At 54.3% G+C, this 17,531-nt stretch overlaps 1 long non-coding RNA gene across 13 annotated transcripts; it reads right to left on the reverse strand.

Annotated features, from left to right (window-relative positions):
• Positions 1-9,461: 9,461 nt before the first annotated feature.
• Positions 9,462-17,261, reverse strand: LOC101718525 (uncharacterized). Of its 13 annotated transcripts, none has more exons than XR_002394136.2 (5): positions 17,180-17,261; positions 16,922-17,092; positions 16,646-16,840; positions 16,066-16,556; positions 9,462-15,353 (listed from the first exon to the last, which is right to left on the reverse strand). It is a non-coding gene; the product is annotated as an uncharacterized LOC101718525 (long non-coding RNA). The 13 variants fall into 13 exon arrangements; XR_002394140.2 differs by lacking the exon at positions 17,180-17,261 and having other exon boundaries at positions 9,462-14,747; positions 15,207-15,353; positions 16,922-17,173; XR_015451340.1 differs by lacking the exon at positions 17,180-17,261 and having other exon boundaries at positions 9,462-11,610; positions 11,697-15,353; positions 16,922-17,173.
• Between the last annotated feature and the right edge of the window lie 270 nt (positions 17,262-17,531).

The following is a 17,531-nucleotide window of genomic DNA, read 5'->3' on the forward strand; positions in this document are numbered from 1 at the left end:
ACATGCCCTTCCAGGGAAGACTGGGAATCTCCCCGCCGCCTCCCCTCTTTCGAGCCACCATGAGGTGAACAGGTTGCCATATGCTCCTGCTCTGCAAGTCTCCCCACAGGACTGAAACAATATGACCAAGCACCTTGCCTTAGTTACTTTTCCCACTGCTGAGACAAAATACCCAACAGGCAGTTAAAGGAGGGAAGGTTTGTTTGTCTCACAGTCTGTAGAGGTTTCAGTCCATAGTCGGCTGGCTCCAAGGAAGGGTGGCGTGGCAGAGGGACATCACAGAGGAGAAACAGTTCATGGTGGGCAGAAGGTAGCAAAGCAAGGGAGAGAGCAGAGCTGGCCCAAGAGAGAAGCCCACGGGAGCTACAGCCACTGGCGCCATTGTAGGGGCGGAGCCACCCAAGCCCTTCAGAGTTCACAACTTGCCACAGATTGCCAGGGATGCTGGACGTGGAACTATGGGGCTTTATGTTTGCCCTGCTGGATTTTGGACCTGCCTTGTTCTCATTCCTTTCTGTCTCCTTCTTTGTACCTTTTAGAATAGAAATATCTATCTTGTGCCCTGAACGGTGGAAGTGTTTACCTTTCACTGGTACAGGGGCCTGCAGCTAGGAGTTTGCCTTAAATCTCAAAACAGACTTTGGACTTGGACTCCTCAGCAGTGCTGAGACTGTTAGGACCTTGCTAACGCTTAGAGACGGACCACATGGCTTTTTCATAAAGGAATATGCATGAGTCTTTGGGGGACAGAGGCAGAATGTTATGGCGGTGTCTAGATGTCCTCCCAAAGCTGTGGGTGGTCATAGGCGGGGCTTTTCAGAGGTGGCTGGATCTACAGTGTGTGGTGCTGGGATTGATTCATGGTACAGTGGTAGAATTAAGGGTGCAAGGATTACAGGTGTGAGTGCTGCCCACCCTAAGGCTGAGTAGCCTAGATTAGATGTAACGGACAGAAGGGCTTGTTTTATCTCTTGCTTGTTTTCACCTGTCTGCTTGCCATGGACGGTTTCTCCTCTGTGACACCCCTCGACCACGCAACCCTGCCTTGGAGCCAGCCAAGTTTGGACTGAAATCTCTACAAACTGTGAGCTAAATAAACCTTTCCTCCTTTAACTTGGGGTGTCGGGTATGTTGTCCCCGCATCGCGAAAGTAACTAACACACACCTATACACTGAAACCTCTGAAACCATGAGCCAAAATAAATCTTTTAAGATTTTAAATTGATTAATCTCAGATATTTTGTCCCACCAATGGAAAGCTGGTGAACACAACACCCAAAACAAGAAATAGTTATTACCTCAAATTCTTGGTGTTTTAAAATGAAATTGAAATTAGAATCATTGTCATAGAAATTGAAATCATTGCTGCCATAGATTTGACAACAAATAATTACTTGTTTAGAATTCCCTCTTCTGGCCTTTGAGAATTAGAAAATTTATAAAATTGAAAATTGTTTGGCATGCTGCAGGAAAAATGTATTTGAGTCCATATATATCCCACCCCCTTACTGAGTTAAATCCCTGGCCCAAGCCCGCATGTATTGTTACTTCTATTTAAATAATGTGTGACCATTTTGTGACCATGTAGCTCTTGGACTGTGGCCTTGCTGTGGCTTCCTGTGGTACCGGCACTGCAGGTGAGCTCGGGCTCACTGTAAGAAAAAATGAAGTGGGGCAGAGTTAAGGAAATTCAAAGTAAACATTCAAGTTTAAAAACAGTGCTATATTTATAACCATTGCTTAGCTTCTATATTTCCCAAATAAGGTCTGCTGTTTTTCTTATTTAAGTACAATAAACAAAGCACAGACTTCACAGTTTGGGAGCCTACCTGCTTGTGATAACAATATTCAGGGCAAAACAGCAAATTTTCCTAAGCAGGAGGCAGGCTCAGGGCTAAACTATTTGCATGGAGACAAGAGAGGTGTCCAAATGATAATGTCAGTGAGAAATAAATGCTCTAGGAAGGATGCTGGATGCCTGTGCCATATATGTTGTCCTATTCAATCTTTCCAACAGCACTGTGACATAATATCATTTTGGAGAGGAATGTATAGGCTCAGTGAAGGAAAGTCACTTTTTTAAGTTCACTTACATAGCTAGATAGTGGAAAATTGAGTTCCAATCCTAAATACAGCTACCTGAAAAGTGCATTCTCTTTACTCCCTTCTGTCTTCTACAAAGTACAAGAACGTTCTTTGGAGGCCCCAGGAGGGTGATCTAACCGCGTGGCAAAGCCAAGGAGAGCTGTATAGGAGGAAGGACGGAATTCGGTGAGTGGAGTTGGCAAAGACATTCGTATTGGGCCAGCAGAGTAAGGACAGGCTGGCTGGAGAAACTTGAGATGTGACGGGAAGAACACCAAGGTTCGTGCTCAGCTGGACGCAGACACAGGTAGGAAGTGGTTGGAGGAAGGCTGAAGACCTTGAAGGTGAGCTGCAGGGCACAGATCTTTATGGGAAAGGGGACCCAGCCGCAACTAACAACACCTGTGTGTGCCTCAGGGACCTTCACGGCACCTCAGTGTGCAGGAAGGGGATGAGGAAGAAACCGGGGGTGCCGAGATAAGCAGCGAGGAGGCTGCCTCCTGGGACCCGTGCAGGGTAAGGAGCATCTGAGTTACACGGGTGGGCAGGGAGTGAAGAGAGGCCGGCTGCCCAAGGACGTGCGAGACCGCAGGCGGAGCTGGACGGGAAGTGACAGATGGGGCATATGGTATGGGGCTGCGAGGAGGAGGGAGGAGTCAAGGGTGTCTCAGTCTCACTCTGAGATTCCCACGAGGGAAAGCAGGAGAGAGCTTGCTGTCTCAGTCCACCCTGCACTGTTCTCACAGAAAGCCAGGTAACTTAACAACAGTGGGAGTTTCTTTGGCGCACTTGGATCCAGAGCTCGGAGGTTCAAACAGCGGGGATGAACACAGACACTGGCTCCTTGCTACATCCGGGCACCAAAGGGCATCGCAGGGAGACAGAGAATGTGCACCGAGAGAAGGCAAGCGCTGGAGCTCAGGCTGGAGCCCTTTCACAACAGGCAGCTACCCGTCCCTGCCCAGCTCCCAGCAGGCTGCAAGGGAGGAGGCTCCCAACACGCGGGTTCAGGGGCCACAGGGAAGCCACAGGGCGGGCAGCAGAGGGTGGGCCCAAAAGGAAACGAGCGCTGGGTCCTGGGCTGGGCAGACACCCGAGCAGAAGCCCTCCACGAACATCAGAGATAACACCAGAGAGGAGACGCGCTGGCCAGGGCAGGGAGGCGGACGAGGCCGACCTGAGAGGGTGGAGGGAGAGGGGAGCCAGCCCGGCACTCGGCACTCCCGGGCTTCCTCGGCTCGGCTCGGCTCGGAGTCCGTGAGGGGCTGGAGGGAAGGGGCAGAGACTGCCGCACCTGGGCTTTCTCAGGAGGAAAGCGCCTCCGTGGGGACCCCGGGCGGTGGGGCGGGCGGCGCAGGAGGGCGGACAGGGGGTTGGGACCGCTCCCGCCGAACCTCATTTATGGGAGACGAGCAGCCCCGCCGTCGGCGCTCAGTGCTCTTCGCCCAGACTAATCTAGGGTTCCCGAGGAAGTACAGCTACGGGGTTTTTGTTATTTTTTTAAACCATGCCATAATAAAATATGCACGCAAACTATAAGGGGTGCGGTCATTAACTCACACCATCGGTGAGGAGGGTGGGGATTAGAAGTGTTGGGAGTTTCAGGGATGCACTTTAGGGCCTCGGTCCAGGCTCCTGCGCAGGACTCCCGGGCTGGTGTCCGGTGTCAGCCCCGCTCCGGGCGCCCACCCGCCTCTCCGCTGTCCTGGGCGACCCGGGAAGCCGCCGTCCACTCCCCGACGTTTCCCTCGCGTTCCTGTCCTCTCTGTCAGGCTCCTGCCTCCAGGCCGAGCCTCCGGAGCTTCACCCCTGCAGCCCCTGCACCCAGCACGCTCCCTGGCCCGCAGTAGGTGGCGCCGCGGGAGGCAGCGGTGATCCCCGCCCCCGCCCCCGCCCCCGCCCCCGCCCAAGGGCTTCCGCAAAGCAGGCGCCGCTGCGTGGCGCTTCCCAGCAGAGGGCGCAGGAGGGCCGAGCAGGGCCGCGCAGCCTGAGGGGATGAGCCCGAGGGGCCGCTGCGGCCTGGTCACAGCTTGTCCCGCGCTCACGCTCACGCAGACACTGCCTGCTCCCCCCGCGCCCCCCGCGTGGCCGTGCCCCGGGGCGTCCTGAGGTCCTGTGGTCCCCAGGCCCCCGCCGGCCCTCGGCGAGCTCAGAGCCCTGAGCCCGGGGCCCCACGGCTTCCTGGTGGCTCCGGTCACTTCCCTCCCCTCGCTGGACTTCAACGGACCACACTCGGCTGCTTCCAGTAGGTGCCCGGCCCCAAGTCCTGCTCGGGAAACCGTTGTTTACTTTTCCGTCCAGGCGAACCCATTGATTGGCCCTGACCGGCCCAGCAAGTGGCAGAGAACGGCTCGCAGCTGGCACGAGACAGGAACCTGGACAGGATGAGGAGCAGCTGGGCTGTTCGAGTCTCTGTCTGGAATCCAGTGCGGAATGCGAAGAGGCAGCCAGAGTGTGCCGGTGCTGGCTGCCCTTACAGAGGCCCGGCTGCCCGCTGCGCCTGTGCTAAGTGCCGCGAGAATACTAATTCAATCCTCATGACACTCTGGGAGTAGGTGACCGCATCAGTTCTTTACAGACGATGGAACCAAGCCCCAGACATGGGCAATGCAAGGACATGGAGCTGGCCAGCGTGGGAGCTGACACAAGGGCCCCAGCTGGCTGCTTCAGCAGTCTGCATCCCCCCCTCATTTGCGTAAAATTAGACTATGTGCACACACAAGAGACACAGATAATTTTTTTAATTGCCTTCGAATTAAAAGATGCCCATGATCTTAGTCACTTTCTCATTGCTGAGACACAATTCCCGACACCCACACCTTAAAGAAAGACAGATGTCTTAATTACTTTTCTCATTGCCGAGACAAAATACCCGACACCCAAAGTCAAAGGAGGAAAGGTTTATTTGCTCACAGTCTGCAGAGGTTCAGTCCATAGTCGGCTGGCTCCAAGGCAGGGTGGCCTGGCAGAGAGGCATCACAGAGGGGAAATGGTTCATGGCAGGCAGCAGGCAGCAAAGCAGTGAAGTAGGGAAGCAGCAGGGAACAAGCATCGAGGACAGCTTCCCCTGTCCGTCCCTTATATTCTATCCAGACTTCAGAGCCTCAGGAGAGGTAGCACTCACACCAAGGGTGAGGCAACCTCAATCTTAGCCTCGAACCACGACTCAATCCCAGCATCACATCCTTAATCCCAGCATAGCACGCTCTAGATCCAGCCACCTCTGAAAAGCCCCACCTATGACCACATGAAGCTTTGGGCAACATCTAGACACAAGCTATAAGAAGAGGTTTATTTTGGCTCTCACTTTGTGGAGGTTTCAGTCCATGGTCAGCTGGCTCCATGCAGAGCGGCCTGGTGGAGGAGATGGAGCTCATGGTATGGTGGACGAGGATCCCAGAAGGGAAACACTGTAAAGCCTTCTAGGCCACAGCCCCAGTGGCCGCCTCTTGAACCAGGCCCCACCTCCCAACAGCTCATCAGCTCTAAGCACCATCATCCAGTCACCTGGCTACAGCCTCGGCTATGCATGCTTGAGGCTTCGGGGGATGCCAGGTCTAAACCACGGCACCCACTGAGCACATCAGCCTGCCCATCTGTGGAGAAGGGCAGGGTAAAAGTGGGAGACCAGAACAAAAAGAAAGATTATATGCAACAAATGCATGAATAAATGAAAACAAGAGTGGGGGCATGCAAGCCCATGTGCAGCTGTGATGTGGACGGGGTGAGTGTGCACAGCCAGCCCTAGGAGGGGACACAACACAGGATGGCGGCTCTCTGCGTGGCAAGGGCATGGGACAGTTCTGGGCCCAACCGAGCATCACTGCAGCTGTGCGAGACCAACTTGCTGCTGGATACTGGATGGAGAAGCTGGATGCCGCCGAGCCTAGCCAAACACACGAACAGTGCTCCATGCCTTCTGACTGAATTCACGGGTGGACAAATACTGAACAAGAGGGCGCTCCCTTCCCGAGAGGCTACGGGCCAGGTAGTAAGGGGCGCGGTGCCTTCCAAAATGGGTGGAGGCAGCTGTCCAAACAGATTTTAAAAAGAAATAAAGAAAACTATTGCTTTTTGGGTAAAATTTAGAATATAAATCTTTGAAAGAACATTTTCAAGAGTTATTAGCAACAATGCCTGTACATTAAATTCATGGGTGGGGCAATCAAATGTCCAAATAGATTCTATCTCCCATTAAATTTTCTGCCCCTTGGAGGGTAGGGGCACCCAATATTTAACACTCAATCAAAATAAGGAGCTGATTTTAAATGGTGATGTAGACTAAGCATACATCCAGCCAAAATGATGATCTTAAAAATAGCTGTTTGCTTTTCACTCTAGACAGAAAGAGACCCTAAAACCTGACCCTCATCTCATCGCTGGTGCAAATGCTAAGTTAATATGTGCTTCTGGAAGATGCCGTAATAACATCTGCAGAGAAATTTAAACATTGAGCACCCAGGGATATTGCAGGCGCTGTGTACAAGACAAGTTTTCTAAGCCTGGAGCAGCACCTTCCCTGGTCTCTGTGTGCCTTTGACCGAGAAACTCTCCACGCATCCTTCAAATCACCTCTTTTCAGTTATTGCTAAGAAAGATCAGCTCCCAGCATACCGCAAGGGCTTCCCATCCCAAGTTGTTTGAATCATATATAAAATCCCACCTCACTGAGCATCTGATCAAACGGCAATTTCTCAAAGCTGAGGAGAGACCCAGCTACCTCTGCCAAGGCCCTGGCCCTGACAGTTTGGCTGGTAATGATCACTTCCTTGGGAAATCCACAGCCGCAGATGTGGTTATGCAATTCCAACCAAAGGGCAGGGGAGTCGCCCTGGAATGCAGGAGCTATGTATCCTCACCAAGGGCCTTGGGACCATGAAATTCTAGGGTCTAGCTCAGGGACGAGACTGGAGGGAGAGGCCAGGCAGGGACCACTGCCACTTGGGGACAGAGCAGCCCACCCACCACTGCCAGTGAGCTGTAGCCTCAGAGACAGGGCCGAGTCTCCACAGGGCATGTAGTGTGGGGCACGGCCGTCCTTGCACGGGGCTGAGGCCTCCCTCCTCTGAGTCCCCTGCCGTGCTGAGCCCTTTAGCTCCTGACAGGAGCAGACACCAGAAGAGGGACTTGAGAGGGAGAAGCAGCTCGGAGACAGGAACAAAATAGAGGATTTTTCATATTAATAGAGTTGTGTTTTATTTCCAAGGAGGGAAAATTGGGAAGTAAAATAGACAAGAAGCATATTTCCCCAAGGGATGGATGCACACACTTCCTGTGTCCAGCAGCCCCCTGGGCAGTGCGTGTCCACTGCGGTTAGGCTGTGCATGTGGAGTCAGACAGGTCGGGGATTGAATGCAGCTGCAAGGGAGCTGGCCCAGTCACTTAACTATCTGTAAATTATAATACATCGGGACATCATGTCCTTTGCTTCTGATCCAGTTAATTTCTCTGGGATTCTTGCCTCACACATCTCTGGCCTTCTGACACCAAGAAACTGAGCTGAGATTTGGAAAACAGGTGCTGAAAGAGAATTACTTTAGTACAACAAGGAAGGGCCTGAATCACACTAGGCCCAGGAACAGCTGCTCCCCTGCCCCACGTGTGTAAGGGGGAGCCAGCTCCCCACTAAGCCACATGGTCTACACCCCTTTCCTGCCTGTCCCATCTCTCAGTCTTCAGAACGGTCCTCATTTCATTCTGTACATAGCTGAGTTGAAGGAAATGCTGGCTGATTATCAAGAAGGCATTAATACTGAACAACCTCAGCTTCCTCAGGGTTTTTTCCAGTCAGTCCCTTAAGCAAATGTCTGTAGGACCCCACATTATTTTCCTATGGCTGTTGTAACAAACTGCCACAAGTGTACGTGGTGTAACAGCACCAGTCTACTCTCGGTTCCACAAGTGTGAAAATGGAGGTGTTGGAGTGGCCACCTTCCTTCCCAAGCTTTGGACAAGAGTCAGGTCCTCATCTTTTCCAGGACCTAGGGCCTCCTGCGGGCCTTGGCTTATGGCCACTTCCTCCCTCTTCACAGGACGTTGCTCTGACCTCTCTGAGCTCCTCTTTCTGCTCTGCCACGAGTGTCTGTCTTTTATAAGGACCTTGTGAAGACACTGGAACCACCCAAGTGACCCGGGATCCTCGGCCTATCTCAAGATCCTTATCATACTGCTCCCCGTGAAACTGAGGCCCTGGCAGGCTAAGTGACCTGCCCGAGTCACACAGAAGTGGACCTGAGATTAGAACTAGGTAGCTGGGCTCCAGAATCTGCTCACAGCCACGATGATCTCCTCCCCAACCACCAAAACAGTGCTGTCACTGATGTCGCAAGGGCTGTCTGACTCATGGCATGCCAGGCCTGGTGTCCAAGTAGGCATAGAGGAGCTCGGAATGGAGGGCTTCAGGGGTGTTCCTGGCAGGACACAACTGCAGAGATCACTGGGCAGGGACACGATGGGCTCCTTCAGGACCACAGATGATGGGATTGATACTGACTTCAGAAGAGAGGACTGTCCAGAAGTGGATAATGAAAATAGGAAGTGCTGGTCACTTCTGCTCAGAAGTTGACTGTCAGCAATCAGTTAGGGGGCAGGAGGTGGTAAACCCAGGGCCTGTGAGTGTCCCTCTATGCATATGGGTGAATGCCACAGGTCTGAAAAGATCCACAAAGGTCCGTGGCAGTGGAGGGTAAGACCCAGACATGGGCCTGTCCCCGTGGAGCTTGCAGGCTCAGGGGACACTGGCAGAAAGCAAGACAAGGATGGCTCCCTGCTGTGGACCTTGTTCCGAAGAGGCAAACCTAGAGACAAGGAGGCTGGCTGGAGGTGAGTGCATAAGCTCCTGCACCCTTGGACGGCCCCTGGGGACGTCTGGGGAGATTATGTGCAAGAGTTCAGTGCCACCCTTGGGAAATATGGAGTTTAGGAAGCTTCCTGGAAATGCCAGTGCAGAAGATAAGGGCCAACTGCAAAGGTGAATAGAAGGACAGAGTGTTCCAGTAAGAGCACTGCTGACCACATTTCCTAGAATTATGTGTGCATTTGCCCCCCACCTTGGGTAGATTCCTGTGGGGCAATGATTAGTTCTTACTCATCTTTTTATTCAACTAATGTTTCTCAAGCATTGCTCCATGTGGGCTGGACTAGAAAAATCTACCATCAAGAAATACAAAACAGGGCTGGGGATTTAGCTCAGTGGTGCTGTCACCTGCCTCACAAGTGCAAGGTCCTGAGTTTGACCCTTGGCACAAAAAAAAAAAAAAATAGAGAGAGAGAAAGAAAAAGAAATACAAAACTAAGATATAAAGGAGGCAACTGTTCTACCCCTTCCTAGCTTCTAGAGAAATGGCTGCTAGCAAAGAATGACCAATACGAAACTCTTAGCAACTTTAAAAGTTTCCAGTGGTATAACTTTAAGTGAGTGAGGCTTTTGAACAATTTCATTATTCTTTTACAAAAGAAAATATACTAATTTTTAAAAATATCAATTTGTATGGATTGTAGAGCAGTCAGTAAGTGTAATCACATTATACATGCTAATTTAAACATATATTTTAAAAACCAACAATATGCTATGGACACCATTTATATCCATAAATGTATTTCTAGAATGTTCTAGACTGCCATATCAGATTTGACTTTCTTTAGCCTAAGTAAACCCAATGACCTTTAAATAAGATTAATACAAGCACATATTTGCTTTCTATTTTCTTCATACTCTTCAATACTTCTTGCATTATCTTTCAAGTTGGATGATATTTTTTTTCCAATCTTTGCTCATGCTGTAACCAAAGCAAAAGCACAAGATATCAGGGTTTTGCAGGGTTAAGTCAGTCCTTCGTCCTTACGGCCTCCCATGTCTGAGAATAAGTTCCAACCAGAGCTGACTTCACCCTTGGACACAGGGTCCTGCTCCAGTGACATTACACTGACATTTGTTGGCCATTTGGAGGCCGCTGTCAGCAATGGCCTTCAAAGAGAGGGTTTCCAAGTTGTTGGTCCTGAGTTCGCTAAACTTAATTTTTGCTTGGTTTCCAAGGATTTAAACCAAAATATGTACCAATTTCTCTGGGCAGCCATGCCTCTAATGACATGCATCTGTAGGGACATTGTTTCTCCAATTCCATTTCACCTATTGCTTCTACTTGCAATTGTGGGGCCAGCAATAATCACTCAGCACTACCCTGACAGCGCTTGTGGTGGGAAAGGGAGAGAAACGGAAAACTTATACAAATTGTTACCCATCTACTTCATGGTCACAAATGACCCTCAGGGCCTGAGCTTAGGTCTTCAGCAGGACAAATATGAAAGGTGGGAGGCAGGCAGGACACAGAGAGACAGCTGTGAGGGTCCCCATGCTGGGTGCCTGTTCTTCGTCCTGCTCTGTTCAGACGGCTTCCAGAACATTCCAGTTGCCAGACCCATCGCAGAAACTTCAGGGCAGAAAATTGAATTCCTACCTGCCATTCTGGAAAAGAACTTCAAATGGAAAGCTAACCCTCCAGAACCCCAGTTCTCACAGAGAGGAGCACCCCAGCCCTTGTGCCTTCTCCCCCTGGTGCCACTCCTAAGAGGACAATGTGGTCTCAGAAAGAAAACCCCATGAAACTGGTTCAGATCCCCTCTCTGCCGCTTATGCATCTGAACATGTGTGAGTAATGACACCTCTCTGGGTGTCACACTCCTTGTCTGTGAAATACGGATGACATCAGGTGCAAAACGTGTGTGTGCATCAAATCAAAATGGTGGAATCACTTCCCCTCCTCAGTTTCCCAGCTGTCTGGCCCCACCCTCTCCTTCCTGCCTCTTGGTTTGCTCCAGATGGAGCCAAAACTTCAGACACCATCTCCCACTTCTCTTCTACCCCTCCACAAGGGTGTTCCCCACTGCCACGTGGAAGCCACACTGGGCAAACCCACCAGTGAGCTGGGGATGATTTTCTGTCTTCCTCGCCCCTGCGGAATGGGGAAGCCTAGAGGTCAGCCTCGGACTCTCTCCTCAGTGCTCCTTGGACTTCCCTCTGTGGGCATCTCATAGCTGCATCACCTCTATGAAGGGGCACCTCCGACTGTAGCTCAACCTGACTTTTCCCTGAGCTCCAGGCTGTATCCAACCACAGTCCCGAGTTGCTTACTGCCGGGCTTACACCTCCTGAGAAATGCATCGTTAGTTCACTTCCCCTTCCTGCCTATATCCTAGAGTGTAAGTGAACCAACCAAGATGGCTACCGAACCTTTAGAAGATACAACCCTAGGGCCCCACGTCACACATGCATCCCATCATTAACCAAACGTACCTACGCAGCGCAGGCCCTTATTTACAAGACATCTCTTTTGGATCCTTCTCCGGACATCTCATACGGGGCTCTTTGCATCCTGTGGGTCCACTTTTTGGCTCCAGTAGCTGCTGTGTCCACCAGCTGCACCCAGAAGGGCGGTGTGCCACCTTGGGCTGAGAGCCTGCACACCTCGCGTCTTCTCCCCCAGAGTGAATCCACTGTGAGTTTGGATCCCTGCAGGATCCCATTCCCTAGGCAAGCGAGAGCCTTTCCTCAGGGAGTGAAGTTGCAGGACACACCCTGGAGTGGTCCCTCCTGCTGCCCCACTGCTCCATGCCTGGGATGGCTTCCAGCAGCCCACGCGTGTCCCTGCTCCTGCTGCAGAGTCTGCTGCTGAGGGGACCAAGCCACACATACGTGTAGCGGCCCCTCGGAGAGAAGGTGGCTCCGTAGCCCATCCACCGCGCCCCATCTTCATCTTCACATCTCAGACGGAGCCCAGAGCCTCAGCTGCTCCAGGAGCCTCAGCTCCTCACCGCTCACCTGGCCCCGCCGTCCGCCCGCAGATCTGCCCACCTTCCCCTCTCCAGTCACCACAGCTCCTGACTCACCTCCCTGCCACAGCCCGGCCCCTCCCCCCGCCAGCCAGGGGACCGCGTGGGGCCTAAGGACCGCTTGTCGCTGCCATGCCTTTGCCCTCCTGTGGCGCCCATCATACTGGAACCAGAACCAGACCCGATCAGCTCAGCTCCTGACACACCTGCCGCCTCGCCGACTTTCCATTGCCCAAACCTGCTGCCTCAGTTGCTTTTCTGGTCGCTGAGACCGAATACCCAACACCCCAAGTTAAAGGGGGAAAGGGTTGTTTAGCCCACAGTGTGTAGAGGTTTCAGTCCACAGTCAGCTGCTCCAAGGTGGGGTGGCACAGCAGAGGGGCAACAGGTCATGGTGAAAAGAAGGCAGCAAAGCAACAAACAAGGGAAGACCACAGCTCTTTCTGTCCCTGCATCTTACCCAGGCTGCTTAGAGTGGGGCGCACTCACACCCCAATCCTCCTGCTCAACCTTAACCCTAGTACCGGGCACTGCACTGTGAATCAGCCCCAGCATCACACACTCCAGACCCAGCCACCTCTGAAAAGCCCCAGCTATGACCGCATGAGGCTTCGGGGGACATCAAGACACAGCCATGACACCTGCCAACCTTCTGCTTCAGATTTTCTGGGTGGATCTGTCCTCTGAAGACGCCATTCAGGCCTGGCCTTCACTCGGCCACCCGCTCTTGTCGAGCAGCGCCCATGTCCTCAGGGGCCCCCTGGATCCCACTGCCTGTCACAGCCCTTGCTTGCTGTGTTCTCCATGCAGACCCCACCACCTGATACGACCGAGCCCACCCAGCCCGCGAGCGGCCCCTCTGAGCGCCGTCCCCCCCCTCGTCCGCATGCACCGTCACGCGCTGTTGTGCCTCCTGAGCCCTCTCGCGTCAGCCTCTGGGGTCAGAGATGACAGCTTCTGTAGTGAAATCTCCTTGGAAAATGAGTCCTCCTGGACAACACGCTCCCGTACGGCTTCTCGGGAGCATTTCCAGCCTCACCCTCCTCACTCTGCAGAGGTGTGGGTGCATTTAGGGTTCATTCACCGAGGTGACACCAGCCATGGAGAGGCTGCTTGAGCCAGGCCCCGGCCCAAGCACAGCAATGCAATGACAAGCCCCATGTGCTTCCCTCAGTGGGACCCGCGGACCTGAGGGGTCACACAGGGCTGCCAGATGCAGCCTGAGTGTGGGAGGAGAAGCATCAGGAGAGCCCTGGGGGAAATGACATCCAACCACAGTGGTCGGATGGGGGTGGAGATTCCTGAGTTACCAGCCTGGGTGACTGAGGTGGAAACACGAGAATTTCATACTTGGATGCAGAGTCATGTGTTCCACCATCTGCCTTTACTTTCTTTTCTTTTCCTTTCTTTTTCTCTTCCTTTCTTCCTCTCTTTCTTTCATGTTGACAGTTCTTCCAGTTCCCTGCTCTCTGGTTTCCCCGGTGATCGGTCACACATCACAAGGGTGGAGAAGGACTTCCCACAACCCTTGGAGGACCTGCAGGAGCTGCTCAAATGGAAGTCACAACACAGACCTCAGAATCCCGCCTCAGGGACCTGGAAACCTGGATTCCTGCAGCCCATTCCCACACGCAAAAGTCAGGAAGCCCTTGGGGCCTTGATAGTGCGTTCTGGGGAGACAGAGAGTGTCAGCAGACAGCTCCTCAGCACAGAGGCCTGCAGGTCAGGGGACAGGGGCCTTCTGCTGCAGGGTACTCTAGAAGTTCCACCCTGCCCCCTATGCCCCATGCCTGTGTGAGCGACCACAGTGTGACCTCTCTGGGCTCCGCATGTGAGCTCCTGCTGATGCCATGGGCCACACCTACAGCCACAACAGGATCTCACCCCTCCCCGCCCCTGACCAGTCGCCTCAGGCGTGGTGGCTCACTGTGGCACTGCCTGCCAAAGAGGCTCTGAGGGGCCCAGCATCCCCTGCTCCTGGCCCTGCCTCCCACACATGGACCCCCCATCCAGCTCACGGCACAGTGGGCTTGGTGGTCTCTGCTGGAGTCTCTCCACTTCCGTCCACCCGGGGTGCTGAACACCCACCTCGGTGCATGTGATCACTGCAGTGTGATGCTCTGCCTGCGTTGAGTAGCTGTGCTTCACAGGACACACCACACGCTTGTACTGCCCCCCGTGCACGTGTGCACACAAGACACACACCGCAGATACATGCAATGGGTGAGCACATAAGACATGTGAACACATGTACAGTGCAACACATACACACAACACACTACACGTACAATACACAATGTGCAAGTGCACACACAACACATGCCCTATGCAACGTGGCACATATATGCACGTAAAATGCAAGTACACATGTAACTTACAACATATGCACACACAATATACAACACGTAACATACATGCACATGGCACATGAACACAGCAGTGCACACGCAATGTACAACTCACACGTGCATTTGGAACCTGGAGCACACTGTATCCATGGCACACATGCACACACACAATGCATGTGTGCACCTTCTACATACACACACCTGTCATCCGTGTGTACACACACATCACACATGCACACATATACAACACACACATGGGTTTCCTGCATGCACTCGTGGCCCACACACCCCTCCAGCGCATATGAGATCCATGGCCCCTCCTGACACCTGCTTGCCCTCCCTCCCTCCCACTGCTTCCTGCCTGCTCTCGGGAAAGCTGCGGTGTCCGGCTCTGTCATTCAGTCCTGCGCTCTGCTGCTTTGGGACCTCAGGTAAGTATTCTGTCCCTCGGTTTCCCTTCTATAGAATGTGCATGGTCGTGCGCACCTGATGGGTTTGGAGTAAGTACTTCAGAAATGTTGGTGAGTGCTCAGTGCTCTGAGATCCCAAAGTCCTGGCTTCCTAGCTGGACACATCAGACCCCCCCTCAGCAGCCATGGGGGAGCAGAGGTCCCCATGCACAGGCCTCCTGTTGAGCAGTCCCACCCAGGGCATCAGGAGTGAAGCACGAGAAGGCTGGCAGGAGCATCCATTACCAAGCTCTGGAGCAGGCACTGAGGCCCCTGGGTGGTGCCCCTAGAAGCCTGCTGAGCCCTTGGGAGCATGCCTGGAAGGGGGTCGATCCCCTGGCCTTCCCTCCTCAAGGAAGCCACGCTGAACAGAGGCGGCTGCCAGGGCTGCATGTGGGTCAGCAGGCAGGGAAGCCTCGGGCTGATGGGAAACGGGCTCAGGCAGAAGCAGAGGCTGGGGTGATGTTGGGGTACACGCGTGTGAGCCCAGTCTGACCTCGTCGGAAAGGACAGGGGACAGTGAGGTCCCAGGTCTGCGTGGGAGCACAGGAGGCTCTGGCACACCTCGCTGCTGGTCCTCCCACATGTTCCTCTGCTGCGCTTTCTCTCTTCACTTCCGTTACCGCCACACTTCTCTGCCACCCTGTGGGAAGAGTGTGCCGTGGAGGGGCTGCAGCTGCACCAGCACGCCATTCTCCAGGAGATTGGCCGCCGGGCACAGGTACTGACCTCGTGTCGTAGGGGCGGGGAGCTGCGCTGTATGGGGGTGCAGAGTGCAGTGCCCTGAGCACCTCCGCTTACCTCCCAGGGGCGCCATCCCCTCTCTGGAGAGAAGCGGGGGAAGCGGTGGGGCCTCCTGTCTGCGCTCATTTCCCTGCCGTGCCCTGAGGACCACAACCAGCTCCCCCTGGGCACCAGTGGGGCAAGAGTTGGTGCCTGGGCCTGCCTCTTCCCGGGGAGAGCTGAAGCCATGTCTCTGGCACCCAGGCATCTGCTGGCCCAGAGTTCAAGCCCCTGGGCGAGCACACAGAGCTCAGACACAGGCGAGTCCAGGTCTTGACTGCCCCCTGCCTGAGGAAGCTGTGGGGTCCGCTGCGCCGGCCCGGCTGCTCCAAGGCAGGGAGAAGGATGGAGCCGCATGAAGGGACACCAGTGGCCTCTCTGTCCACGTCCTGGGGCACTTTCCAGAGAGGGAGCAGCAGGCTCAGCTCTGTCCGTACCGTCCCTGCATTCTGGGCAAATGACAAATCCTGACCAGCCTCGGGTACAGGGGTACATTTTGCAGCGGCTGGGAGCCAGACGCTCTCTGCTATTGTCTGACTGGGTCCCCCCAAATGCACGGGCTGCACACTTACTCCGGGATGTGACGGTGTGGGCAGCTGAGGCCAGGGCCTCCTGCTGAACTGGCGCCGTCAGTGTCCATGTCTCGGCCACATGTCGCTCTCCTGCCTCTCCCCTGCTGCCCTGGGACAAGGCAGCAAGAAGCCTCCCCCAGATGCCGGAGCCCTGACCTTGGGTGTCCCAGCCTCCGGCCCGTGAGAAAGAACCTCGCTCTTGTCAGTTAGAGGCCTCGGGCGTTCTGTCCTTGCGGCTTCCTCAAGTCAGACTCTGTGTGCCACCCCGACGCTGGGCACTTTGCCTTTAACCTCTCTGCTCCTCTTGCCAAGGTGCCGGCTCTGCATTACCCGTGAGGACACCAAAGGACACTGAGGGGACTTGACTCGCCTAGTGCTGCCACTGGGAAGTGAGCAGCAGAGTTGGGTCTGAGCTGGGGCTTCTCCTTCCCAAAAGAACACAGCCTCGGAGGCTTCCATCTGCACAGAGGCAGGGCCGTGGGGCTGGGACCCTGCAGAGAAACCGGAAGTTAAATTAGCAGGGATGCAGAGGCATAGGGCATCCCCAAGGGCCTTGGGTGTCCCTCAGGGCTGTGCTTACAGCCACCGGGAAAGCGGTCCCTCTCCATCCCTGCCCGAAGGTCAGGTCCACGAGGCCATCCTCCTTTCCTGCTTCCTGTACTGACTGATGAGTGCTCAGGGCCAGGACCAGGGTCTGGCTCACACACACTGACAAAGCGGGAGGAGGCAATCGTCAGCAGTCGGCAGTCGGCTGGAAGGCTGGGCTCTGGCGGAGCTGTGAGGACCGAAATGCCTGACTTTGCCCGTTTCCGTCATAGAATTAACCCAGCAGTGGGTTCTACTGTAGACACCCTACCTCAGGTGTTCCTCTGTCCCTCTGTCTCTCTGTCTCTGAACAGTGCAGCCGTGGGGGTGAGAAATCCCTCGGTACACACAGATCCCTTCTCATTCCGGTACCACCACCTCAGCGTCTCATTAGGGAGGAAACAAACTTTGAAATCACGCCTGCGCACGAAGCCTCTCAAAGCTGGAAATGGAAAACAAGGTTGAAATTGGCCTGGGAAGGAGCTGGAGGAGACCTCCCGCATCTGCTGTCCAGCTCCTCCCAGCACACCGGGTCAGGGGCGCAGGAAGCTGAGCATCATGGGAGCCGAGTGAACCTCCTGCCAGCCCACGCAGTCAGGCTCCAAAACAGCACTCCTGCCAAATGCGTCTGGCTCGGAGCACTGGAACCGCTCTCCTGCCCGCTGCTGGGAAGAGGCGTTCTGGCAGGAGAAAGAGCCCGCGGGGCAAGTCCGACCCACACCCCAGCCCCGGAGAGAGACGGCTGGAACAGGAGCAGCCTGCCGGGCCCCTCCTCAGGGCACTGCTCCTTCACACCACCCTGTGGTCACCCGGCGATCCTGGGCACTGCCCATGGCCAGCCGTTGGCTCTGTGCATTCATCTCACAAATGCCCATCTCCCA

The sequence above is a fragment of the Heterocephalus glaber genome, unplaced genomic scaffold, assembly GCF_053883595.1.
Source record: "Heterocephalus glaber isolate CG9 unplaced genomic scaffold, H.glaber_assembly_v1.0 deba00000122, whole genome shotgun sequence".
In the NCBI taxonomy this organism is placed as follows: domain Eukaryota; kingdom Metazoa; phylum Chordata; class Mammalia; order Rodentia; family Bathyergidae; genus Heterocephalus; species Heterocephalus glaber.